Source organism: Lonchura striata, chromosome 1 (assembly GCF_050655825.1).
Source record: "Lonchura striata isolate lonStrDom1 chromosome 1, ASM5065582v1, whole genome shotgun sequence".
NCBI classification, from domain to species: Eukaryota; Metazoa; Chordata; class Aves; order Passeriformes; family Estrildidae; genus Lonchura; species Lonchura striata.
The window spans coordinates 26,303,143-26,330,328 of NC_140703.1; the positions used below are offsets into that span (position 1 = coordinate 26,303,143).

At 39.6% G+C, this 27,186-nt stretch overlaps 1 protein-coding gene across 27 annotated transcripts in view; it reads right to left on the reverse strand.

The window, feature by feature from the left end:
* The window catches only part of ZBTB20 (zinc finger and BTB domain containing 20), a 503,540-nt gene that overhangs the window by 315,459 nt on the left and 160,895 nt on the right, over positions 1-27,186 (reverse strand). For 3 of the 27 annotated variants that reach the window (XM_085591399.1, XM_085591422.1, XM_085591371.1), the window contains exon 1: positions 804-3,767. The exons of 23 other annotated variants lie outside the window; for them this stretch is intronic. The gene's annotated coding sequence lies outside the window, so the exon portion shown is untranslated. Of the gene's footprint in view, positions 1-803; positions 3,768-4,085; positions 27,182-27,186 lie in introns of those variants that run through there. One more of the 27 variants, XM_077781237.2, reaches the window with a different exon arrangement.

Sequence of the window (27,186 nt, forward strand, 5' to 3'; positions counted from 1 at the left end):
CATCTCCGTGCCCTTTTTTAGTATTAGAAAATGAAGTTTGCATGTGGAATAAACAAAAAAAAAAATCCTCTGTAAATTTGAGCCAGCTCCTGAAGTGTCAAATGAGCCTCCTGTGTTATGAGGCCACTTGTCCCACATAGAGGCTGTTAAAACTACTTTCCCCCTTTAAACAGCTGTCTACATAAAAAAAAAAAAGTGGAAGCTCAGGTATATTGGAAACTTTCACCCATTAAATTTGGCTAAAAGTGGTAAAATTTGGGAGGAAAGGAGTAGGAAACAGGTAGGCAAACTGTAGACAGGAGCACAAAAAATGGGTTCCCAAAAGTCTCATTTCCCTGGGGAGCCCCACCTAGGGAAGCCCTGGGGATGCAGGCAGTCCCTAGGAACCCCTTACAAAAAGTTCCTTCCCTGCAGCATCTCACAAGCCTTCCTCCAGTGAAATCAGCGTGGCAATACAAGCACATACAGGCAGTAAGTTCCTGCCCCACATTAAGCTGATGTGTAGTCTTTTAATTAGAGGCACCTCCACAAAAGCCAGCACCCATTTAAACAAAATAAAGCCAGGCCATATACTTTTGCCCAGCTTGTTTCGTTTCTTTGTCTGTAGATACCTCTGCGCTGACAGAAAAACACACACTGAAGCCTGCCTAAAAGACTGTCCTCACTTCCCCAACTTTCAGGCTAAATAGAGCTATGAAACCAAAACACCAGTTCTATCAGAGACAGAGCAAAGTAGCAGTCCTGCAAACGATGGCAATCTAAAGCTTTAGAAGAAATATAGGCAGTAATGCACACATTCTTACCTGCACAAGTCTGCACCATCAGCCTTTGAGAGGTTTTTTTACATCTACTCTGTAACGATGCATTTTTTGAAAATGGTTCTAGTGCTCAGGAATGCCAAGAATTTAGGAAGAAAGCCACAGCTTAAGAGAGCAATTATTTGCCAGTAAATACTCAATTTGCTTGTCCTGTGATTTTTCTTCTCCTAACTCACCCTCTCCATAATCCGTCTCTTGCTGCGTCATGAGCACAAAAAGTCTTTTCTTCATAGCATAACACTTCAGTTTGCTATTTTGTTAGCATTAATTAAGAATTCCCTCTACTGGTCATTTTCTATACTCTTACAAATAGCACCTTGAGCCCCGGACATTAGAAGGCAGTGAGTCAGTGTGTGGGATTCAGCCACCATTTATAAACACCTTCAACCACATTCACCCAGTTTACAATATTCGGGACATCTTGGCTGAATTACTGCTTTGTGTCCAGTTTGTATTCAGATGGGGGCCATATGTTCCTTCATGTATTAGAGCAGAGCTCATTAGCACTGCTCCAGTCACGCCACAGCAAACATTTTTTTTTTTTTTTTTCTATCTTGCCTCCATTTTAACCTGATTAAAAACATTTTCTCCAGGGTAGGTTTCTGGAAAGGAACTACTCAAAACCAAAATACCGCTAAAAAGGATGTGTGTAATTTTAAAATTAGTTTTGAATTAAAATTTGCTGCAAAAAAACTCAGTTGTTACTTAGGATTAAACTGCTTACTAAAAGCACCTTCTAAAAATATGGAAGAGTCTTCACAAAAACTCTGTTCAGTAACCACAAGGGCTAAATATTCAGTGAGCATACAGACCTAGCTCTCCCATAAGGATTTAGGCACACAGCCTATTTTTAAAGAGGGTATGTATGTATGCATCTGTGCAAGCACCATCATACAAGTAGATTAACACCTTGCAATAATGGGGAGAGTGGGTGTAGTCAGAAATCTGGATGTGCAAATTGTATTTCCTAAGAAATTTTGTGTAGGCAAGTACCATTCTGCTCAATCAACAGTAGGCAGAGAAATACTATATTTGGAAAAAATTCATAAAATACAAAAGGATTGACTTGAATCACGCACATTAATTGCTAAATGAAAATCTAGGTTCTGAAATACAAAACAGGAACACCCATATTGGGAGCAGAAGAAAAAAAATTACACACCTGGGATTCAACAGTATGATAAAGAATTCCTTTGAATCCATTTTAGGATAGAAATGCATCATCTGTTAAAATCATCTTGGGTCTGGCCACTTCTTACATGAGAGAAAACAATTTTTGGGCCCCAAATTGAGAATTAACATCACATCATGAACACTTCACTGCATTTAGAAGGACAGTGTGCATTTCATATGATGCAGTGATATTGTAGAAAACCAAGGAATTCCCACAAATCCACAGCATAGTATGATAAAATGTGTTAACAATTCCTCACATACAAATAAGAATTTCAAAACAACATGTTCAGAGCACAAACTACATCAGAGGCATCAAACAACCCCTAATAAAATGCATTTGTGTTATGTATATCCTATATCTATGGCTAAGAAGCAGACAAGTTAGAAACATACTGAAACCACTCCATCATCTTTAGGAATATCGTACACACACACACACATTCTACACACTCTCCTACAGTACCATATGCCCAAACTGATTGTGAGTTCATGTTAAAAATTATTTATCTTTTCTCCCCAAACAGCTAGAGTCCATTTTTCTGGGGCACTTTTGTCCTCCACAAAAGACAGCACTCACAAAATCCAAAATAGTATGGGGAAACAAACAGCATGTGAAAGGTGAAAACCCCACTTCAAGAGCACCGCTCCCTTTTCCCCTAAAATTGATTTTCCTCTGACAGCTCTAAAACCAGTGCATAAATAATATATCCCATGACTAACATACCTACCTACACAAGAGCCTTGGAAACAAGACAACTTTCAAGAGTCTGAGTAGAGCCCATCCTGGATGCTTTGAAGTAGCCAGGAGTTCAAGGCTGAGGTTTCAGGAAGACAGGAGTGGACCTGTTCCCTGATGGTCATTTGTGAGGGAAAGAGCCTGAATTTCAGCTAAAGAGCTACATGCTAATTGTACATAAAATTAACTGTTTACCCTTAGGCTTTGAATTACACTGCTATAAATAAAGCGTTTCAGAATTAAACCTGACTATTGTCAAATTTAAGTTATGCATAATTTAAGAAGAGGGCAAAGAAGAGTAGATCAGTCTTAGGAGGTACTTTCAGGTTAGATTTTCAGTATTTAGATGAGAATCTGAAAATGAAACTTTAAATCAACTCCAAACAAAATTAAAGTACATTAAAGAAAATGAAAGTGGCAAGTATAATTCTGCTGTTAAGGTTTAAAAGGGAAAAGTAAGTATGAACAAAGAGAAATTTAATTTTTGTAAATAATTTAAGCAAGCAGAGTTTGTTGCAATATTTTATAATAAATAACTCTTTCTGAAAAAATGGATAAGGGCTTCCCGATTTTTTGTTGTCTTAAAATTACGTGCTTCCACATTAATATACTAATTTGCCTTTGCAGAGTAGAGCTTTTGAAAGAAGAGCTGACACACTTAATAGGGACAATTGGGTTAAAATGGAATTTCCTGGATAAAGTCAGAACCTAACAAATTCTTACTTATCCAGTGTAGTTAATGTAAAATTATACTCTTCTCAACAGGGACTACATGGTGAAAGGGATATCTGGTTTGTTTAGGAGGTGCCCCCATTAATTGGATTTTTTTTTTTTTTTTTTTTTTAATGCTTTAAGCAATCAGCCAGTAGAGCCAGACACTGTCCTCAGGTAACCCCACACAGCTGCCTCCATTGCAAAAGGCTGTCACTTCAGACTTCATACGCTGTGATCCGCTTCCTTCCTTCCTTCCTTCCTTCCCGCTGGTCCCCCGGGGCTGCCAGCCCAGCCCGGCCCGGCCCGGCCCGGCCCGGCCCGGCGCAGCGCTCCGCGCTCGCCCGGGGACCGACCGGGCACTCCCGGAGCCCCGGCCCGTCCTCAGGCGCCTCTTGGGGCAGGAATCCCTGCAGGAGTCCCGGAGCCCCGGCCCGTCCTCAGGCGCCTCTTGGGGCAGGAATCCCTGCAGGAGTCCCGGAGCCCCGGCCCGTCCTCAGGCGCCTCTTGGGGCAGGAATCCCTGCAGGAGTCCCGGAGCCCCGGCCCGTCCTCAGGCGCCTCTTGGGGCAGGAATCCCTGCAGGAGTCCCGGAGCCCCGGCGCCTCTTGGGGCAGGAATCCCTCCCAAAGCCCGCACACAAACCCGGCTGCGTGGCCGCTCCGCCGTTGGAACCTCGCGTTTGTTTCCCCCCGCTCCGCGCTCGCTGCGCCTATTTGCTTTCACTTTCCAAAGTATTTTTATTACCCAAGGCTGGACGGGCGTTCTGCAGCGCTTTTTCTACCAGGGAAAATCTCTCTCGAAACAACTTAGTGCTTTTGTTTCTGTGTCTCAAAGGCTCCCAGCGCTACCATCTCCATCCTACCCCCACACTGGATTAACTCTCAGCATTGTCTATGAAATGTGCACCACAACATTAGACACAGATGAGCGCCTTCACCTACGTAGAAATGAAGAAAGCAGAACTCCGAACAATGAACTTAAAGAAATCATTAATTTTGAGGAAACGAGAAAAGAAATTAAGCCCCGCATTTAGGTGTGCTAAAGAGCACAAACTATCTCACCTGGTAACATAAAGGATTCAGCTGGTCCTGAACAGTTAAAATTCAGCTGCTCAATGATGCATTTTTTTCCAGGTAAATTCCTACTGAAATCAACAGACAAGCTTCTGGACAGTAACACTGATACAAACCTGAGCTACTTCTACTAAAATCCCACAGATTTAGAAAGGTGTGATCATGCCCCAAACCTGCCCCAAGGCAGCGATGCCTTAGGGAGGACTGACAAGATGATTAGAAAGAACCAGCTTCCTGTAGAAAGCTTTCCAGTGAAAAGCTGTCTCCGGGCAGACACCAAGGTCTCCTGCAGCCCAGTGGGGAGATAAAGGTTGTCACTATTTCCATTAGCAGTGTAAAGAAGCTAAGAAGGTACGTAGTGACATGTCTCCCAATCCAAGCACAGCAGGTGAACTTATTTTTTATTTTACTCTCTGCACTGACATGATATTTTCACTAAATAAACCTTGTCATTTATTTAGTAAAAAAAAATTATAATTATTCATTCTAATATCATGGATCTTATAACAAATTTTCTGCACACATTCAACAATAGATTATTCCACAACATGGCAATATGATGTAACTAAGGTCAGGCGTGGAGGCGTAGTTTGTAGAGGCTGTTACTAAGTGACAAAGGAATTTAGGGCATCAGTGAAAAGGTTGCATTTTTTAACTGTTCATTTCCAAACAGAGGTGGCTCCAAGAGAGTTGCTTTTGCGGGTTTTTTTTTGTTTGTTTGTTTGTTTTTCTTTCTTTTTTTTTTTTTTTAATGGGATTTCCTGCCTACCTCTGCTGAAAGTTACTGGAGGAGAGCTGGTCAGGTATTTTGGTGGAATAATCACTCTGGGGAGACTTTAACAAGCAGACATCACTGATGAAAAGTTCCAGCCTCTGCTATTTCACAAGTTTGTTTTGTTTTGTTTTATACCTCTCCACTTAAGAGTTCATCAGCACAGTTATTTCCAATATAAAAATATAAAAACCCACTAGGAAAAAAACCTGTAATACTTTATCCTATCAGACTAATAATACACAGCTTATGTGCCATTTAAATCAGAATTGCTTTCCCCCAGTGAATGGTGGATAAAATTGTTCTAGACTGCAGCAGATGCAACTAGAAACTTTGTCTTCCTATTTGTATCTGGGGCACATATGATCAGCCTGTGTGAACAAGGTTACAGCAAAACATGTAAAAAGAAATGTATCAGGGACATAATACATCACAGAAGCAGCTGCTCGGTAAAACAACCACTTTCACTCTGTAGAGGTTATCAGAAGCTCCAACTGAGCCAGGCTGGGCAAGCTCACTCACTATCCTGCAAGGGTGAGAGGAGGACATGGGGCAAGAGGAGCACGCAAAAGTCTCCTCTGTGCCAAGAGCCCTACGCAGCAGGGAGGGAGATGTGGACATTTCCCAAAGCAGCTGCTGACAAGGTGTGCTCAAGGAATGGAGAGGCTGCTGCAATTGCCTGGAAGCGTGGATAATGTTCTGGGGGATCTTCAGGAGTGTCAGGAAAATCCAGCGCTGTGGCGCGGGCTGGGAACCCAATCCACACGCTCATTTTTCCGTACTTCAGAGAGCAGTTTTATCTCCAAAGTACCTCTGTAGTAGGGAAAGAGCATTCCCTTCCTTTTACAGCTGGGGAATGTAGGCACAAGTATATTATTGACTTTTCCAAGGTTACTGAGCCAGACAGGAGCAGCCGGATCTTGGTCTGGTCTGCTGATCAGAGCCTTAATAACACCAAGCAATCCTCCCTCCAGCTTCAAGGCCACAGCGTTTGCGGTTCAGTATTTTCACAGAGGGCATGATCTGGGCACACGTAAGGATGTGCGAGACAGGAAAAAAACCTCTTGTTTGATCTTCACAGGAAACCTTAGCCCTGAAGTAACCTTGAGGTAACAGAAATAATGAAAAACATGATTTTTACTTGCAAGTTTAACAAGTGAGGTTTGAAGGTCATCAGACAGGTTTTCTCTCTGAAGTGAAAACTGGTGTTTTTACACTATACTTTCAGCACAGTGGTTTTAAATTATCTCTGCAAAGATGGATACAGCTTGTTTACCAGGCTAGGAACTGAGGGGGAAAAAAAAATCAACGAGATTTAAAACTCTCCTTGGCTTAATTACCCTTAACATTTTATTCATTTTATCAAATAAAAAAAAAAAATCAGCTTGGCTTTTTTTTAACAGCAGAGTCAAACCAACTAGAAAATTCACCTCCTACAAGATATTTTGAAATGGAAAACTCCAGACAGCAATATGCTAGAGAAACATCTTCAGCTGCAGACAGAACTATATTGTAATGAAATCTTATATTTTGAGTCCCTACCTCTGCTTTCCTCCAAAAGACAGGGAAAATGGTTGGATTTGAATATTGGATTAGACCTTCACGTGGGAAGGGCCACTGCATATGATATGGACATACAGAATTATATGCCTGTAAATTTATTTTGCAGACTACCTGCACACTTAAATACATAAAAGAAATTATGATAAAGTTAGATAGTATGACTATTTTTTAAATTATTTTTTCCCTTCCCTAATGCATGTTTCTAAGTTATATAAGTAGTTTTAAATTGATTTCAGAAATGGGGATTACTGGAGATCACTGATTTTTTTTTTTCAAAACATACAAGAAGAAACAGCAATGCTGGAAATGGACTGGAGCTGCAAGGTCCTCATTCTGCATCTTCATGACACTTTTCTGGGGCCCCAGTGATCTTCTGTAACCACTGGGAAACAGTGATTTTTATAACTATAGATCACAGGGGCAGGATCTGTTCTCTGGGGACACAAAGTCCTAATACCAGCTAAAACTAAATGCTCTTAAGTTGCTCACTGTAGGGAACTTGGAAAAGAGACTTTGTTTTGCACCATTTATACTGCTCTGCAATCAAAAGATTTTAGAAAAAACAGAAAAACACTTACGTAAGCTGAGAAAACTGTTCCAGATCTCATCCTAAATTGATATTATACAGAAAAATAATAAAATGGACATAGATCTCTTTAATATCAAGCTTTCAGTTTTATTTGGTTCTATTTAAACATATATTTTGCTGTGACAAACTGTATTCTCTCTGGTCTCTCAGACAGTAGGTTTCATGCATTCCTGCATATATTTGAACTTTTGATCGTTTTCCAAAATTTCCCTGCTAGTATCCTAGGCAGCCATCAGTGGGCAGTGATATGGGTCATTCTAGTTCAGAATTAAAAGGAGATGAGTGTGACTGATCCTTTTTCTCAAGGCCAAATCTTATAACAAATCATCTGGAGAACTGCCAGCGACTTCAATGAGACCAGAAATTGTCCCTACTGTTATCTAAAAAACTTCATGTGCTGTATGAGAAAATCAGGGTGCAAATTCTCCAGCCAGATTAGACTCATTCTCCTACAGACTAGGAGAAGGATAATCAGACAAAAGAGCAAAGGGAGGGACTGCAGACTTTATTGATGCCTACACGCTATTGCCCATCACATTCCAAAATAGATGGAGGAAAAGCAGGGAAATGTGAGCAGTGCTGCATCAGTTCTCTCTGAGCAAAACTGCAAATACTACTTTTTTTCAGTACAATTTAGAAAAGGTTTTATTATCTAAATAATGCATATTATATGTAAATGTAATATACAAATACACAAGGCTGCTCTTGTCTTAATCCTTTATGCTTTGCTTTCGGCAAAGAGCGAATGGCAGAAAATAAAGATGGAATATAAACAACTAATGAAGTGCTTTTTTTTTTTTAATTTTTTGCCAGAAAAAAAAGGGGGAAAACCCATCCTTTTGTTCCCTTTTTTTGAATTTCATGCTCTGGAAAGATGTCAGTACGTCTACACAAGTATGCATGTGCATGTATGTATGTATGTCGGATTTACTAGAATGGCAAGGAAGAAAATGAGGTGATCTCAAAAGAAGCCAAGAATCTGGGACTTTGAATTCCCTGACTTCAATAGTGTTTCAAGGTCTTGGAATGTGACAGATACTGGCATATTGTGTGTTGCTGTGAATGAGGGGTCGACTGAAGCTTTAGAGTGTCTCTGTTCCCAAACAGAAATACACACAGTTCCTAAGGCACATCTGAAAGCTTGGGATGTGATGAGGCATTCTTGACCCCTCCCTTTCCAGCATGCAGTGCTTACCCCAACGAATGCCTGGCCTTTTACTGACCTTTAATTTCATAACAGGCTCATGTTGACAAAACACTTCAAAATGAGATCAACACAGATAGGTAGCTTGTGCTGTGATAGAGAAAAGAGTTTTCAAAAGCAAGGGAGCAGAGAAGATAGGCAGTAGTGGCACACATAATGGGAGCGACATGTTCAACTGTTTGCATGTGGGGCTCTCATCTTCAAGAACTGCATCATACTATTAAAGCATATTTTTCCTTTTTTTTTCTCTAAAAGCCTACAAAATTTTGTTGTTTTTTTTCTTTTAGTTTTCTTTTTGCTGGGCTTTTTGTTGGTTTTGTTTTTTGCATTTCATTTCAACTAGTCCTATAGTCTACTCAGTTCTATTAGGCAACCATCTCTGAGTCAAAGGCAGATGGAAGGTGGAAAGAGTTTGAGAGGAGAACCAGAAACAAAGAATTTCAAATCTGAACTTCAGACCTCATAAACATCCATTTTAGCAAAGTTACCTTGTCTCAATGATCTTTAAGTTCCAGGGCAAATACTTTGAGTGATAATTTAGTCACAGAATGTTTGTATTAAACAGGGGCCTCCTGCTCTCAAGTTTCTATAGTTTACAACAAAGAGTTTATTAAACACAACTCTTTCTGTCTGACATTCAAATCCATCTCTGCAACACACTCTCCTCTGGATTTGCGCCACCGAATGAAATGCTTTGGAAAAACAAAATAAACCAAAACCCTGCTGTGGAAACAGGACAAATCTAGTTTCACATCCCCTGCAGAGAGAGAAACAAGACGGAAGTAAAAAGCACCAAATGGAGCTCATAAAGCTTCACTCTGATCTCAGCCTCCACATTCTGGCAGAGAGCACTACCTAAGAGATGTGCTCTGCTTCAAGTGAGAACAGCCTCTGATTGCACCATGAGCACAAAAATATATTGTCTGTGAACAATTACCCTGAACAAACTCTGAATAAGGGAAATCTGACTACAGAATAAGGGGAAATGTGGTGGGAGGCAGGCTAATTGTCCCCCTCCCTTGCCAAGACCTTATCTTGCACGCCAGCCATCTGTAGTAGCTGTGCCTGCAACTGCAGTTCTGCGGGCTGCCCTGAACCTCCTTCCCACAAACTGCACCACAATGAGGTGCAATCGTCTTACCCACCAGACACCATCCACCACAGAAGGGAAGTGATTTGAGTGCTGTAACAAAACCAGTTTCTTGCTTTATGTTCATTTTTTCACTGGTGTTTGCTCATATTCCTTCTGACATTCCGTGTGGCAATGCACAAGTGGAAGGAGACTCATCCTAACCTACAGGTGCTATGGGGAGTCAATGAGGCTGGTGTTAAAATTCACTACTTCTTTCTCTGTCAGCATATCCACAAATAAAAATAATTTTATTTGGAAGTCACTACCCAAAGTGACTGTGAGACCAACATTACAGAAGGAGAAGAATGCACACCTCAGTACAGGCTTTCTCCATTCCTGGACATCTCTTTTTAATTACATTTTGAGGACAATCAGCAACTTAAAGAGAAAGTGCATGGTGGGTCAGGACTCTTTTTCAGGTTTTTGTTTTGTTTTCTATTTTTATACAGAAGCCACGTGCACTTTGGTACATATACAGGCAGACAGTAAAGGAAAAGCACATAACTAGACACAGGGAGGACACCTGGTGATCAACCAAGCTCTCACCTTGCTTGTAAAACTACTCTGAAATTCAGGTAGGAAACAGTTTTTTCTTCACAAGAGCACAGCAGAATGCTCTGCCCAAATATGGGAGTTTCTGTAACACAAAGCATTGCTGACAGCTTTCTTGTGAACCCCCCTATGATCACATCCACTGCTGGGACTTTGAATTTGCTTTATTAGTATACTGGGCACTCTGCACATATTCATCACTGGGCTTTTACAGTAAGAACATCTCCCATGTCATATGACAGTCTCTTTTTTAGACTTCAGTCCTTTATTCCTTCAGAAAGCAACATTCTGCTATTATTTCTCCTTTTTGTTGTTGTTGTTGTTAATTAATGCATTTGAGATTATTCCTTAAATTTTCATTTTAAAGCATTTTTGTGGGGGTTTATTAGTGACTTCTAAATCTGCATAAAACTGCCACTGATTTAAAGTCTTTGTTATCATACATGTATGAATCTGTTTGCACTAAATGTGCACATGTATGTATGTACATGTGCACGTGTATGCATGGATTTAAAAAAAAAAAAAAAACCAAACTAAAAAACCTTTCCAACTGCATCTTTCTCCCTTCTTCCTTCCCCATTCTGAGCAGGTTCCTGCTATCAACTGCTGGAGTGTGCTCACTCTACACCTAGAGCTATAATTATTTTGCTTTAATTTTACAAAACCTTTTGTTCCATTCCCACGAGCCCACCTGATCCTTATATTACACTTGCTCTATTAAAACACTCATGCAGAACAAAGCACAGTTGTACTGATTCATAAGTAACTCACCCCCCACCCCCTCTTTTTCTTTCTACTAGGCTCATGCATCTTACCAAAGATTCATGACACTGTCCCCGATACCACTCCCTGGTCCCATGTTTGCTTTTTTCGCCTTTCTTTAAAACCATTATTTTTATGTGCTTCGGGTCCAATTACACCATTGTGTGCTGCTGGTTTGAATTGCTGTTGTTCTCAGTCATTTTATGTTATGCTCTTTGGCACAACCAATATAGTGCAGAGGGTGTTACAGAATTTATTTGTTGTAATCAGGCTCTAGAATTCTTTATTATTATTATTATTATTATTATTATTATTATTATTATTATTATTATTATTAATAGGGTACAAGCAGCAAGTCTAGCCCTACATTTTCTCACAGCAAGCCAAAGTCCATTTCTGGCCAGCCTCTGACACAGCCTCCCCTATCTGCAGAAAAAGGGCCCAGCAGCAGTTCAGATCAAGCTGATCACTATTATTTGGGTATGGCCTGCATGAACCATTAGGCTTTACAGAAGACCAAAGACATCAACAACACTTGTAATAGGATCTTCACAGAGGCACTGGTCATTTCAGATTTAAAAAAAAATCAAACCAACCTCTCATAAATTATTGCTGAAAAATGGAAGGACAGAGTACAGCCTGTCAGTAAAGATGAGAATAATTAAAGGGCTGTTTCATCTTCTTGTCCTGTACAACTTCCTTGAGCTGAGACAGCCTTCATTTTCTGGCTTATAAAGAACTAAGCATTTTGTTAGGACTAAGTAGCAGATAAATAATCATCAGCCAGAAGAGTATATGTGAAGGCAGTGCTAGCAAAAAACAAATAAAACCAGAAGGTAGACACCTTCTAAAGATGGAGAGCAGGACATTTTGCAGTGCTCTACTGAACACCAGAGGAGGTAGGTGAACACAGGCCAGGCAAAAGGGTGAGAGAAGACAACAAGAGGAAGGAAAATGGGGCGTGTGTTATGTTTTTCTGGGTGACGTGTAGCAATGGTGAATACCAATGCTTTGTAGCAATTAAAGAGAACAGCAGGAAAAAAAGGGGAATGTGGCAAGGCACAGAACAAACACATCTGTACAGGGTACAACCGAAAGTTGCAATTTACCAAAGAATAACCATTCTGCACATTTTATGTAGCATGTCAAATCTATCAGATTTTTCCCTTATTAAATCATCATTCTACAGCAACAATCATTCTCTCAATCAATCCCCCGTGTTAACAACTCTTAGTAATGACTAACTTGGCAGGAACTGATGTTTACATATATTTTAAAGTCCTGAGCACTGTTCTGTATTTTTTGGATGCTAAATTTCCTTTACATTTTGTCTCTTATTTTTTAACCTGTTTTTAAAGGACGGATGCATTCAATCGGAAAATAAAATTTTGTGACACACACTCAGATTATGTTAGTTCTGGAAATTGGCAGTGGGATAAGAACAAAACCATTCACCTCCTGATTGCTGATTCAAATCTAGCCCAAGTGAGATAGTCACAGAAGCTAGAAGCCTCCCATGATGGCTTTGTGATTTGAGATTATTTTTTATGAATCTCAATCCATTTTAGGCCTAGAACCAGAATCACAAATCCACTGCCTGAATGAGCATTAAGCGGCACCACTGCACACAGTAACAAGGGAGATGCCAAAAACCAGACTGGTTCTGGGGACAAACTTCCAACCTTATCCTAAGAAATAATCATTAAAAAGCAGGGTATTTTGTTCCATACAAATGTGAAGCAATGGAAATGTATATATCTACCACCAGACAGAAAATACCCCCTTGTAGTCACACCAGCTGGTTGTTGAAACATTTATCTGATGTGTCTTATGTTGTGGCCCTGTATCACTTGAGAGCTGAGAGACAGGGAGGGCAGGAGGAGAGAATACAGCATAAGCCCTGAAGAAGAATCAGCAAGCTCATGCAGTCCTTAAACCTTAAACCTTAAAATCAAAATACCCTCAGAGTTACTGAAGGTTTTGGTCATTATTTGCTCCATTTTCCCTGCCTAGATAAAAGACACATTTATGTGTCATATAAATGAGGCACTTAATTTTGCAGAAGACCAAACCTAAGGAGGGCTGTGTTGCACTTTTTATTTTATTTGGGACACAACTGATTAACAAATCTATTAGCAAAGCCATTTCACTAAACAAACATTCTATAGCACACAACAAAATGGTGATGCTTAGGCATATTTCCCATGGCTCCTTCTTTTAGGGAGCATGAATCATTAAAATCACTTGGGAATTAGCTATTCCAGCTTCCTCCCTCAGATACATTTGCTAACCTGAGAGAGGTAAAGATCACAGGACTCCCAAGTAGATTTAAGTTTTCCCATTATCTGTACTGAAATGAAGCCAATGCAGATTATACCTTTGGATCTGCACTCAGGTGCCTCTCTGTTATGTTTCATTTCACATTTGTGATCTTTGTTCCTTAGAAACAGGAAAAATGCACAGCTAACGCACCATGTTTGCATGTAACTTAGAATTGTTCTTCAGTGGCTGTAGCTTGGACATGCATTTGACTATTCCAAAGGAAGTGAGATGAGAAAAAGAGCTGTCTTCTAAATGGACAAATATTGCTAATTTTACATGGGGAATTTTGGGAGCAAGTAGTTATTCTCAAAGTTTTCACAGACATTACTGAAAGTATTCATGTATACAGCAAGAAAAAGTTGGTGGAAAGGTCCCCCATTTTCTCCTTCCCTTGTTCTTCATTAATTTTTTCCTTTTCCCTTTTTGGCAAGAAGAAAAAGGAAGACACTAAGAAATGGCAGGGGGGAAAAAGTATTAATTTGATGATCCTTGCCCAAAATCAAATTTTTGAGAAGGAGTAGCCTTACAGATTGTAAAGTATAGCTGTAAGTACAAACACATATAAATGCTTCTATTACATAAAGTTCCAGTAAAATGTATAAAAATTCTAAATATACCTAAGCAGACAGATTAAGTACAGTTAAAAATTCAGCTGCTAAACTGGAAGAAACAGAAAAACAATAGTAAAACTATTATTAATTTGAAAAAAAATCACATCTTTTATACAAATTTGAACTTAGGATGTAACACAGAGAATGCTGATTTAATTTAGGAGTCATAAGGTTAATAATACTGATTCACTGGCAAAGAATTCAAATACACATTGCATCTTCCTAAACATTTTAAATTATTTTGAGTATGTTTTGGGGAGGCTCTGAAATGAGCCAACTTGTCAAGGGAACCTGTATCTGAGTGAAAGCCAGTGTTCAGTACATGACTCAAAATCATAAATTATTGAACAAGGAACCACTATTTAAGGGAACAGGTATGGCTTCACTGAAAATAAAAAGAAGTAATTTTCAGAATATGCAGTATACAACTTCAGCTCTCACTTAACATGAGTTTTTATGGACACTGATTACACTTCAGGAAAGCACTTGTCGAGTTGCACAGTGTTTACAGGAATGCTGAAAGCACCAGGAATCGGAGAAACTCAGATCTAAGTCTACTTCAACATGCCTTGCTTATTGTGAGGAAAAAGGCAGCACTAGGCAAGCTCAGGTGCAAGAGCTGCACACAGGCTCACACTGATATGCTGAGCACTGTGATGATGTGTGCTTTTCAAACTGATTTTGTGTGATTGATCATTTCCATCCCTGAATCTGGACTCTTGGAATTCTTGGTCTCTGTGGAAGGTCAGATTCTTACTCAGAACTGGTTTATCTTGATAGGTGACATGCTGGGGTTCAAGTACGGGCATTTAACCAACAGCTTCAGTGATGGCACATAGGCTGGAACCAGACCGTCACTTTGCACAAAGTGACCTGCAAGCTGAGAGCTATTACCAAGAGTCAGAGGACACAGATGTTTACTGTGACATTCCCATGACAATGTGTCCACCAGTATGTAGAATAATGCAGCAGTATATAAAACCTGGTCAGTTATTTTCTACAGGAAAAAGTCTCAGGTAACGAAAGACTACCTCAAGTGAAGATGCCATCACTTATACATGCCAGTCTTGGTCTTGACATGGTATGTGAACCTACAGCAAGATTTGAATTTTACAAGTAGCTTCACATGCTCCAATTAGTTTCTCAAGCTGCACAGAAAGCAGAGGAAGCTCAATAGTAAGCCAACAGTGAGCTTTTGAAAAAAACATTATAGGGAATAATTGTTCTCCGGAGAATTTATTTATTTACTAATGCAAGCAGTACACACTGAGATAACATCTGGCAGTGTTTATTACAATGAAACCAAATCAATACTTCTGTCTACTACAATATCTGTCCACAAAATAGTCATTCCTCCTGGCATCCTCAAGAAATACTCAACTATCTATTACAGTAGCCTTTGTCAGCAAAAACAGAGGTTGGCACCCTAATTCTTCTATTAGAAAGAGTTAGATGTACCTAGACACGAGAATAATGGCAGAAAATTGCAGAGAGAGATGCAGTTTGTAGCATCACAAAGAATATTAGAAATTAATAAAATCACAGAAATGAAATTTCAAATCTATGAACTGTTTTGGGTTGAAAACGACCTTCAGGATTATATTGTTCCACCTTGTTCCCCCCACCCCAGGCAGCGATACATTCCACTAAAGCAGGTTGCTCAAAGCTCTGTCCAGCCTGGCCTGAAACACTTCCAGGGATGGGGCATGCAGAACTTCTCTGAACAGCATCCCTAAAGAATTTCAAAAAGCAGCATATCCCAGATTTTTTTTTCTTGTGCCTCAGGGGAGGGTCCTGGTCAATGGAAAGTTGAAGCTGAGCCAGCAGTGCCCTGGAGCCAGGAGGGCCAACCCTGTCCTGGGGCATCAGGCCCAGCATCACAGCCGGGCAGGGGAGAGGATTGTCCCCTCTGCTCTGAGCTGGGGCCTCACCTGGAGTATTGTGTATAGTTCTGGTCACAAGATAAGAAGGGTATAAAGCTGTTAGAGAGCGTCCAAAGTGGAGCAATGAGGATGGAGAAGGGCCTCAGAAGGGCTGAGGTCACTTGGGCTGTTCAGCCTGGAGGAGACTGAGGACAGACATCACTGTAGTTCATCCTTGTGAGGGTGAAAGGAGCGGCAGACACTGAACTCTTCTCTGTGGTGACCAATGACAGGACCCGAGGGAATGGCCTGAAGCTGGGTCAGGGGAGGTTTAGGTTGGATATCAGGAAAAGGTTCTTCCCCAGAGGATGATTGGACACTGGAACAGGCTCCCCAGGGAAGTGATCACAGCACCAAGCCTGACAGAGCTCAGGAAGTGTTTGGACAACACTCTCAGGCACATGGTGTGACTCTTGGGGTGTCCTGTGCAGGACCAGGAGTTGAGCTCGATGATCTTTGTAGGTCCTTTCCAACTCAGGACAGTCTATGATTCTATGATTACTTTTGCTAGTGAGCTACTAGGCCTTTTGAGGCATTTTAAAGCTATAAGTAAAGGAAGAAAATTTGACTTCTCATTTCCTTTTGAAGTCAGGATTCAAAAAGAAGTGATACTGAACCTTTCCACATAATTAAAAAGCCAAAAATAAATTTGTTTTGAAAGTTCTGTGTATTAGAATTTCCAAGTAAGCCCTTTCATTTTTTGCTATTTCTGTATTTGCATTACTGCACATCACTGTAGAAAAACTAGCAATGTTTCGTGCAATGAAAAAAGTCACTAAGCATTAGCTTAGTTCTTAGTGAACCTTCACCTTTCTGAAATCTAAGTGCCTCTTGCAGTCTAACAAACAGATTGACATGAAATAAGATATGCATTACTACTTACTTGTCACAAAATTAAGCAAAAAATAACAAAACCACACATAAAAATCAATACTATTATTTCCTCCTTACATTTTTAATTGCTATAATTTTGCTTTTGTTGAAACAGTCATTTCCAAAGAAAAAATGATATGTCTGATTAATGTGACTAGACATAAAATAAATGTACATTTGCCCCTGTTTAATTTCCCATTTTGCTTGCTCATTGTTCAAGGCATTTTTATTTGAACAGGACCTAGAGGTGAAATAAGATCTTCTGTGCTACACTAAGTCCTGAGCCAGGGGCTATGTTCAGAAGTTATCACGGTGATATGTTACCTTTTTCCCATAAAAACTTCACTCTGACAAGATTATTGGGATTGTAGTTATGAACTGGGGAGAGCTGGGAGAAGAGGGGACACAATTTCTTTTAATCCCTCCTGGTCTAGGTCTACTGGGCAGAGGAGAGCACATTTTTATTTGGACTGAGCAGCCACTATATGCCATTATATGTGATGCCTGTTTCTGTAATTTGTGTTTGGTAAGATTCGCACTAGGATTTCTTCTTAAGTTTCTTACTATTTCTTGCCCTCCACACCAATAATGTCTTACTAGAACTTAAAAGTCCTAATGACATGGCCATTAAGAGCAAGCTGGGGAAGAGTTAAAACAACAGTGCTATATTGACAAAATAGTGAAAGAAAAGAAAACCTGGCCTCCCAAGCACTGAAACGGGTGAAAATCCAACTAAAGTAATTGGAGTCCCTATTTAAAGGGCAACAGTACCACCCCCACTGCTATCCATTTAGCCACATGAATTTGTGCTACACTTGCAAATACACAGAATATTTGATGTAGCTTCAAGCAAAAAGATTGAGATTTCAAAAGTGCAGAACAGGCTCCATTATCTCTTTCTATATCTAAAGAAACACAGGACAAATGCAGTCTGGATTCTGAAAGCTCTCAACACTGAGAAAGATCAGCACAGGAGTTTCTACTTGCATTTCAGTGATGCAGAGGAATAAAAAGGCCAAACTGGGACAGAGACTGGGACTTTTACATCTGGATTCAGGGCAAGCAAGAGTCCAGCCCCAGTTCAACGAAGCATAGATTTGTCTGAACTTCATATGAAACTTGCCAGTTCCTCATCGATTCCACAAACTGAAGAACTGTTTTGTAAGTTAGTATTAAAATTGACCTAGATAAAATGGGGGAAAGGGAATAATTTCTAACCAATATAGTCTTGTAACCTTTCACAAAAAGAATTCCAAACCACCTGAAAATAGGAATAAATCCAAAATAAACCTTCATTTAACCACTACTGGGCACAAACATGCATGTGAAAATTTTTCCTTCACTTTGGTATTAAAGAGGATAAATCTAGTTGTTTCAAGAAAAAAAAAAGGCTCTCTAAAGTAAGCAGGATGTATTTATTTTCCCACTATTTTTACCAAAAGGTAAAACCTTTTACTCTCCATCAGTTCAGGAAAGTCCTGCATTTCCAGCAGGACAGCAGCCAGAGCAGTTGGTGGCTACCTAGGGTAAGACTTTTGGAGAGGGGAGAAAAGATGACAGACCATAACCCAACCTATGTAAAGGCCCAGCTCAAGCATACATGTTTCAAATGATTCCTGTCTCCACTGAAAGGAATGCGTAAGAATTCCAGGGACTTTTTTGGGGGGCCAGGATTTCTCTATCTATAAAACAAGTGATCAGAAAATGGCAGCCCTTCATCCAGAAATGGTCTGCAGAGACCTGGCAGGGATCACAGGTGATACTTATGTTTGCAGAACCTCTCTGGGCACTACAAAGGACACTGGCTTTGTCACATTGCTATCCTGCAGCCCTGAATTCCTCCCAGCTCCACAGCCCTGACCTGCCAGCTCTAGGAAGCAGCAGAAGAGAATTAGGAAGTCCTACCCCGTTCAGGCACTGGGACCAACTACTGGCAGCAGTAGAAATGAGACTTGTTTCATAACATGGATATTCAGGCTTCCTACCACGTAGGCAAAGTAAAAGGGAGAAAAGCCTACACCAGTGCACACATGATTAATCACAACACAGCTTTGAGAATTAGTTCAGCATTAAATAAAGAAATTCTGTTTTCTTCTACAGTATATTTCTTTTACAAGAAATAAAAGCATAAGGAGCTTAAGGAATATCTACTATATGGTATGGATACATTCTAAACATTATGACAGAGATAGTGTGAGAGATTTTTAGAAATTAAATGCTTTTAAATGTAATTAAGTCATAATGAAGGCAATCACATAGAAAACTGTGCCACTGACAGCCTGACAGTGCAGGGGCATTAGAATTGTTTTCCACCATTCTAAGGCACAGGAAAATTCTGGCTATCTCATATTGATGAAAGGCAAATTCTATAATGGGACAGGAAATGCATTAATTAAAAAGTAAAATGTACCTAGCACATTTGGAATACACTAGGACACAAATGATTTGCAGTAAGGAAAAATATCTTGCTAGTAAGAAATCCCGTTAATGGAAGAATCACCAAGCCCTTAGTCTCTAGAGCTTCCCTCTGGTTGCCTCTAGGTTGAACACAATCCAACAAGATGCTTCCGTTTGCCCTTAATATATCCCAAGCACTGGACAAAGCCCCTAACTCTGGGGCTTGAATTCCACTTGGAGCCCTGCACCTAAATGTTACTACATCTAGCTTTGGACCTGGCAGCACATTGTCCTCTCACCACCTATTTCCAAATCTTTGCAGTAGTCTGAGACTTACATATGAGAAGAGAATGATGTTTTGAGAATCACAGAAGTCCAGGGACTATATGAATGCAAAGCTTCGGTTCAGTTCTTTGCTAGATATCTAGAGCTGTACTAATATTTGAATGTTCTCTTCAGTGCCAGCTCCATTCTGGAGCCATGACTATCAGCACAGAGGCACAAGAACACACAGAATAAAGACTGTTTCAGAGACCAAGAGTTTGCCATGATAAATGTGTTGTTGAATTGTAAGCATGATCAGAGGAAGGGCAGATGTAGCTGTAAAACAGCAGTATTTTCTAAGCCACACACACACACACACACACACACACACACACACACACACACACATACACACAAAGAATCTAAGAAGTTGTAATATGCCAATTTCTGACACAGGAAGAAAACCCAAATGGGATCATTTGTGATGCAATGTCACATGGCCAAAAGGCACCAAGACAAATTAAACAGCACTGAAGCCCTGGCAAAAGTAAAAAGAATAATCCTTTTCTTCCTGCAGGATTGATAGAGTTATGAGGAATCAAAACTTTTACATTCAGGTGCATCACTACCTACAGCAAGCTTACCTATTGACTCAGGGATTTTTCACTTCTAAACATGTTATAGTTCCAGTTGAGTTGATAGACTGATTTAATTCTATACCTTCCTGGCCACCTGGTTCCTGATCCCTCAGCATTTCTCAGGCTTTTGTGATGCCATGACTGCTGGAATTTCCCTCTGGTTGCTAACAACATGCAGGCTAAAGCTGTCAGTAAGGCACTATATTCACCTCCAAATGGATGATCGTTTTAGAGCTGTTTGCTTCAGGAATCCAGTATCACCTGTCCTGGGGAAGTGACAGCCACTCAGACATAAGAAGGTTAGTTGTGTATTAAAACAGGGCAACAGACATGACAAAACAGATTATCCTCTTCACTTGAAACCCTAAATGAGTGGAAAAAGGAACGGGGAAGAAAGGCAAATTCATCTGTCTCTGACTCACATTTTTCCATTGATGGTCTGATCTTACAAAATCTATACACAAGAACTGTGCCACTATACCCCACCTAAAAGAACTGGGGTTGCATGATCATGATCTAATCTGGTTTGTATTCAGAGAGGACATGCAGTGATCTGGTGCACAACTGTTATCATTGCTGTTGAGAAACATACACCTTATTTCTTGAAAAACCGGTAAGAGTCACCAGCAGACTGGTATGATTCTTGATTATTTGCTGCAAATCTTGGAAGAAGTGAGGTAACACTCTTCCATTCTACAAAAGATTTTAATTATTCAAAATTTCAATAAGAACACTGCATGAACTAGAATGAAATTTCTAAGGAGATATGATGAAAAAAATCTGCCAAGGAAAGCAACAGGTTCAAAAAATTGTTAATGCAGGTTTTGACTCAGAGATGCCTTCAGTTATTGCTGGCAACAAAACATTTTGCACAGTCAAATACTTCTTTTTAGTTATTATTTAAAAATAAACAAATAAAACAAATATTCTGATCTCTTTTATGCCAGTGGAAACTGTTAAAAACAACAGACCTATTTTGGCACAACAGATTAAAATCTCTTCATAATCTATTATCTAGATACTCTGGGGCAATGGTAGGAAAGAGTGGAGTAAGAATGAGATCCTCTGTAGTAAAATTCAGAGCTAGACCATTTAGCCTAGTGAAGAAAACACACCAGAAAATTTGGGTAACTTACATTCATCAGACTGCCCTGCATCAGACTCTGGAATTTGAAATGATTCAGCGAGAGTGTCCTCAGAGACACTGATGTAAATATGGAGTAACCACAATGCCTTTCTCTGGAGGCCCTCCCATTATACACTGGTTTAGCTAAACAATTTCATTTCAGATAGAACAAAATAGGAGTAGTTTGGAAAAGGCCAGGTCTGTGTTGCTTTTTTTCCTTTCATAGTTTATCTAATGATATCTCTGGTCTGAGATAACCTTCCTTGCTCAATAACATTTAATCTTTATTTTACCTTGAAGTAGAGTAGCAAATGCTTTGATAAATGTAGTGAAAGATTTTTCCACTTTCACCATAACATCTTCAGGTGCTGAAATGTTTTACTGCAACTTGCTACAGCAGTGCTACACAGGGAATCAATGCTTATATTCCCATGCCTTTTTAACATGAGTGAATCACTGCCCATACTCCTTTATATACTAAAACAACCACACACCAGAGAGCCGTTTTCCTATCCTCATCTATTGTCGCCACTATTCTGCAAAAACACGAACTTCCATCTATGAAAAATGTCATGTTTCTACCCATGTACACTACAGCTGATGTTCTTAACCTACAGACCTACAACATACAAACAAAGCCCCACACAACCCCTCCACCTCCCAAAAAAAAGCCTTAAACATTTGTAAGAAAACAAAAAGCCTGCGAGAGATTTAATAAAAAATAATTCCCAACTCCTTTTCTGTGCTAAGTTGTGAATGAGACTGATGAAAACCAACCCGAGAACTAAGAAAATTTTCTTAGTTCTTGGCCAACTGCATTTTGAGATTTGCAGTTTCATGAAGTGAAAACATCGTTCTAGTATGTTTGCATGAAAATTCAGAAAACAGAGGCAATCATAAGAAAAGAGAGACAATTACAAAGCTCCTAATCTCCTGAGACATTTACCTTTTTGTAGCAGGCTTTACTCCAGCCTCATTACATATTTGCTCTGATCATCAATCCTATTTGCAGCTTGCAACTGTCTCCATGTTCTTTAGCAGAGGAGCTTGTATCAGGCAATACCTGGAGTGTCTCCATTAATCCAAATTTTAAAAACCAGTAACTGAGACAAATCAGTATTTGTGCACTGACTGGAAAGAAACCCCCGCAGACTCACCAAGAGTGAAAATGTCTTTCTGTATCTATACAACTCCCTGCTCCATCCTTCTCTAAAAAACAGAAGGGCCAAAGTAAAATGCTGGCAGCCCAACAAAATCTTTGAAGACACACAGTGTGCTTTCCAGTTATGAGAGGATGGAAAAATGAGCACCCTGGAGATCTTTTGGGAACATTAGGCTTTATTAATCAGGAATGTACTTGCCACATACCAACATTCCCAAACGGTACACTGAATCAGATAAATGTTGGGGAGTAGCAGAACCCATCCAGTTTGGTCCTCTGCCTTATGGGAAGTTTCAGCACACTCTGAGAGGTGGCTTTCCAAACCATTCCTTAAAAAAGAAACCTCCCCTGCTTCCATAGTACCTTGGTAATTTTCACTGCTCATTGAACTGATTTCTTTAGGTCTTTCTCCCAGTGGACATGAAGAACAATTAATCACTGTGCTCTTGATTATAAATTTTCACTCACTAGATTTTTTTTTTTAGTATATTCTCCTTAAGGTACAAAAGTAACACTTTCAGAAGAATGTAATGCCAGGTAGGGCTCCTACATATCCTCTTGCCCCTGGGCCAGATAACAATCAATCATTTCTGCTTTCTCCACAATTTTAACTCTAGGACAATTTCTGCCTTGACAAACATTTTTGACCTCTCCACATTTCCACTGGGGTTTCATAGGTAGAAATCAGGGCAGAATTTATCCCCATGAGTTTCTGGGTTAATGCCCTGGTAAAGGAAGGGGAAAAGGCAAAATTAATTCTCTTTGTTAGTGCTAATGCTATTCCTTAGGGATAGCAGGCCCCAAGACATTGATCTTTGTTCAAAGCAAGCACACTTCCATACTCATTTCACATTTGCAGCACAGCTTCTACAAGCCAATATCTGCATCCAAAAAAAAAAAAAAAAGGGTTTAAACTCTGGAGAACCTGCATTGCATTCTGTCAGAGGACCAGGAACTGGGAATGCACTCAAAGCCCATCTTAGCCCACCTGAAATTCTAGCTAAAACAGCAAGTTATAGGAGGAAAGGTCAGATCCATCAAGAATCATGAGGATTCTTGCACTGTAAAGAACATGGTAGTGCATGTAATGCTTGTTTGTTGCTTCAAAACTCTTCCTTCATCTAAAAGCAGAACTGTGATGGACGAAGGCCTCCCCAGCCCTGACAACCTGACGCTACACATGCAGCCTGCACTCTGGGATGCAGCTTACTGTGTCACATTGGCTTGGGCTCTGCCTCTTCCCTTCCTTATGCCTGCAAGCTCAATTGAACTTATGAAAATTCAAACTGTCTTCTGTCTGTTTCATATATCATCAGCAAACAATCACTAGACAAAATGAATTTGCTCTCTGTAATTTGGAGGTTACACAAATGCCTCTGCTGTATAATGCAGGAAAAAAAAAAAAGGAATGAAGTTTAGTATGCAAGGTTAACTCAGCATGGAGGAAAGTAGCAAAGAAACAGGAAGAACACGAACAATAAAATACTCAAAAGTGGGGAGAGTGACATGAGAAATACTTCTGTAAATTGGAGTAGGCCCTGCTACTTTTGAGTGACGGGATTAAACAAAGGCACAAGCAAGTTGTGAAAGATCACCCCCAAGAGTGGCTGTATCACCATTCCTCATGATTTCTCTACACAACATATGTTGCATATGTTACAATGGTTACTATTTATGCCCTAAGATCTCTGCAAACACAAATTCACAAATTCAGTAATGTTCATAGAGCTGTATCAGTTTGAACCAGACTGAAAGAGTGATCTGCTGAACAAGGCACAGTGAGGTTAAATGACTTATCCAATGCCACTCATTATCCATAATGAGTATCAGTATCCACTCAGTATCCATAAATATTAGAACACTGGATCTCTTAGTCACTGATCAGATCAGGCTGTGTAAAGCTGAAACCTTGACAAACCAACCTCTTTTTTAAACAAAAATAACATTATTGCCCTCAGCCCATGGCAACGTAATTAAAACTATTGCTTTGAAAGTACATTTTTTTCTTTCACACACAATATGTATGCTGTCATTGTCTTACTCCAAAATCATGCAGACACTGAGTGTGAGCAGAAGTACCTCCTCATGCTTGACTTAGTCCTATTTGGAGGTAGCTGCAAACAGCAAAGTACTGAACCACATCCTTAAAGTTAAGTATTTGAGTAGTCCCACTGACCTCAAAAGATCTGCTTCCCTATCAACCCATATGACTTTAGTTCAGAGAACCCAACACAGCAAGAATCCAGCCCACAGACCTTTTGAATTAGGAGAATATCTGTGCCACATCCAGCAAGTGGAGTTTTTCATGCAACTGTCTGACAGATGTTCAGACAGTGTATCTTAATGTTTCTTCTAATGCCATGTACCAAGTATTTTTTATTAGAAAAAATTTGGCTCATCTTATATTAATCATTCACTTCAGGGCCACCCCTACATCAAAGCAAGATTTCCACCCTTTAATTAAAGAAATAAATTACAAAACTACCAGGATATGGCTTGCCTTTTGCTGGTTTTGGGTTAATACATGAAAGCCCAAATGGCAAGTTCACCTTTTTAAAGGTTCTTGCAATTAGAAACACCTGATTACAGCAAACATACAGGAAACAAAAAGAAATCCTTAAAGCATATCTTCCTCTATAAAAAGTGCCACTATTTTTATTGTGTCAAGCAACTACTTACATGGACAAGAGGTATAACAAGAGCCACATTTTCATTTTACAGGATATATTTGCTTATGTAAAATTTTCCTCACCTTGTTCTTCTGTATTCCAGAGACAGGCTATGTATGCCAAGGCTACAGGACTCAAGTGCAGCTACAAGTTTAAAAATGGGGCTGTTTGTGGTTTTTTTTTGTTGTTGTTGCATTTGTAGTTTTTGTTTGTTTGTTTGTAGGTTTTTTAAGCTATTAGTACAAGAAACTCAAGCATTAAAAATACAGCCCTTTACTTCATGGAAAGGAAAGAGACCTAGGCAGAACAGTCTTAGGAGTCATGATCCCACATTCCATTCCCAGTTTGACCACTGATTTACTTGGATCTTCAGAAAGCTGCTCAACATCTCTCTGTGAATGCACTTGACACTCTTAATAAAAAAAGGAAACCAAAAATATTTCCTGAACATGAGTTTTACACTTGTGTATTTATTTTCCCTTCAAAATTTAGAGTCTCATATAACTAAAAAAAAAGCTCATCCCAGCCAGCACCAATTGCTACTCTTATTTTGTCTTGGGCTCTCCATGCAGGACTTAGTGACCATCTGGATCCTAAGGATTCAAAAACTTGCCCTCATTCACTCTTATTCTGCTGCTGCATTTTGGAAAGAGAATTACTCCTGCTTTCCAACAAAAAATTTCCTGGTTGTTTACACTAAATTGCAAGACAAGCATGAAATTTGGTACTCACAGATTCAGAAGAGCTCCCCCATTTTTCCCTGAACACCTCCCTTTAAATTGCTGCTGGACCTAGCAAATCCATGTCTGTTTTCAACTCAGCCCACCAGTGTAATTGCAAGGTTAACCTCTGGTGGCCAGGGAAGCTGCTCACATTCAGCAGTGAAGAGCAGAACATGTTAAATACCATTCACTGGCCACAGCCTGCAGTTAATACACAATATTTAAACAACACAATGGCATGGCCCTTGCCAGTAATGTGAAAACACAGTGGAGTAGAGCCAGAATGGCACAATCTGCCTGTCTGAGTCATGCTTGGCGCTGTGTGCTGGAGGGGAAGGCTTTAGCTGCCCACAGTGTAACTGTACCCTCCAGCTAATTTACAATAAAACATTAAAATATATTAAAAAATGTGAGGGGGGGGGGGGGTGGTGGTAGAGGCATGATAAATCCCCTCTAATAGTTAAAATATTTTAAAACTGAAGTACAAAAGTGCCACTTTGGAAGAAGGCTCTGGATTTCATTACAGACTGCACATTTTGATCTTAAACAAGAAAACAAACTGACTTTGCTTTGTAATAGTCCACAGCTTTGTACTGTTCAAATGAAATCGATCTTTTTCCTTCTTTCTACAAGCTTCTGGTTTTTTTTCATATATTATTTCATTTGATTAAGAGTATCTGAATCGGCTATATTTTCCAATCCTCTTTTGCATGCCTGTTGTTCAGTCACTGAAGTTCCAAATCTTAATTATTAACCCAAATGCATTCAATAAACAGATGCTAAATAAGGGTAGATCAGAGTGATGTGCAATCTGACTTGCATTTATGGAATAACTATGCTCTTATAAAAAGACTCCTTTCTTGCTGAGACGTAGATGTTATTTTGACTGTTTTGTTGTGTCACAGAAGAGATGAATTAGGCATTTCTGCCTTCATCTGCACCCTAAAGCAGCTGAAGTCCTCTGTGATGTCATTAGAAAGTTGTTTGGTTTTTTTTCTCATACAAAGGAGAAGAATTTGTTACGACATCATGAGAAGAGAATAAACTGTGCTTTGTGCTAAAAGGAATCTTCTGCTACTTTCTGTTATCTCTGCACAAATCTGCACCAGAAATCCTCTCTGACAAAGCAACAGCAACTGTAAGTCAGAGATGCACAGTATTCCTAATACTATTCAAAACAAAGCAGGGAAGAATGATCTATTCAGTGCTCTGAAATTAAAGATCTGCAAGATGTAAGTTCCTTTTTAAATTTTAAATAAAACATCCTTTGAACTTCTAAATCCCATTCAAGGGGACTCTGACCTTTATCCAAGACCAGCTACTGTGCTAACACTTTGGATGCATACAGAGGAAAAATATGGACAAAAGGTACCGGAAAAGCTTTTACTTA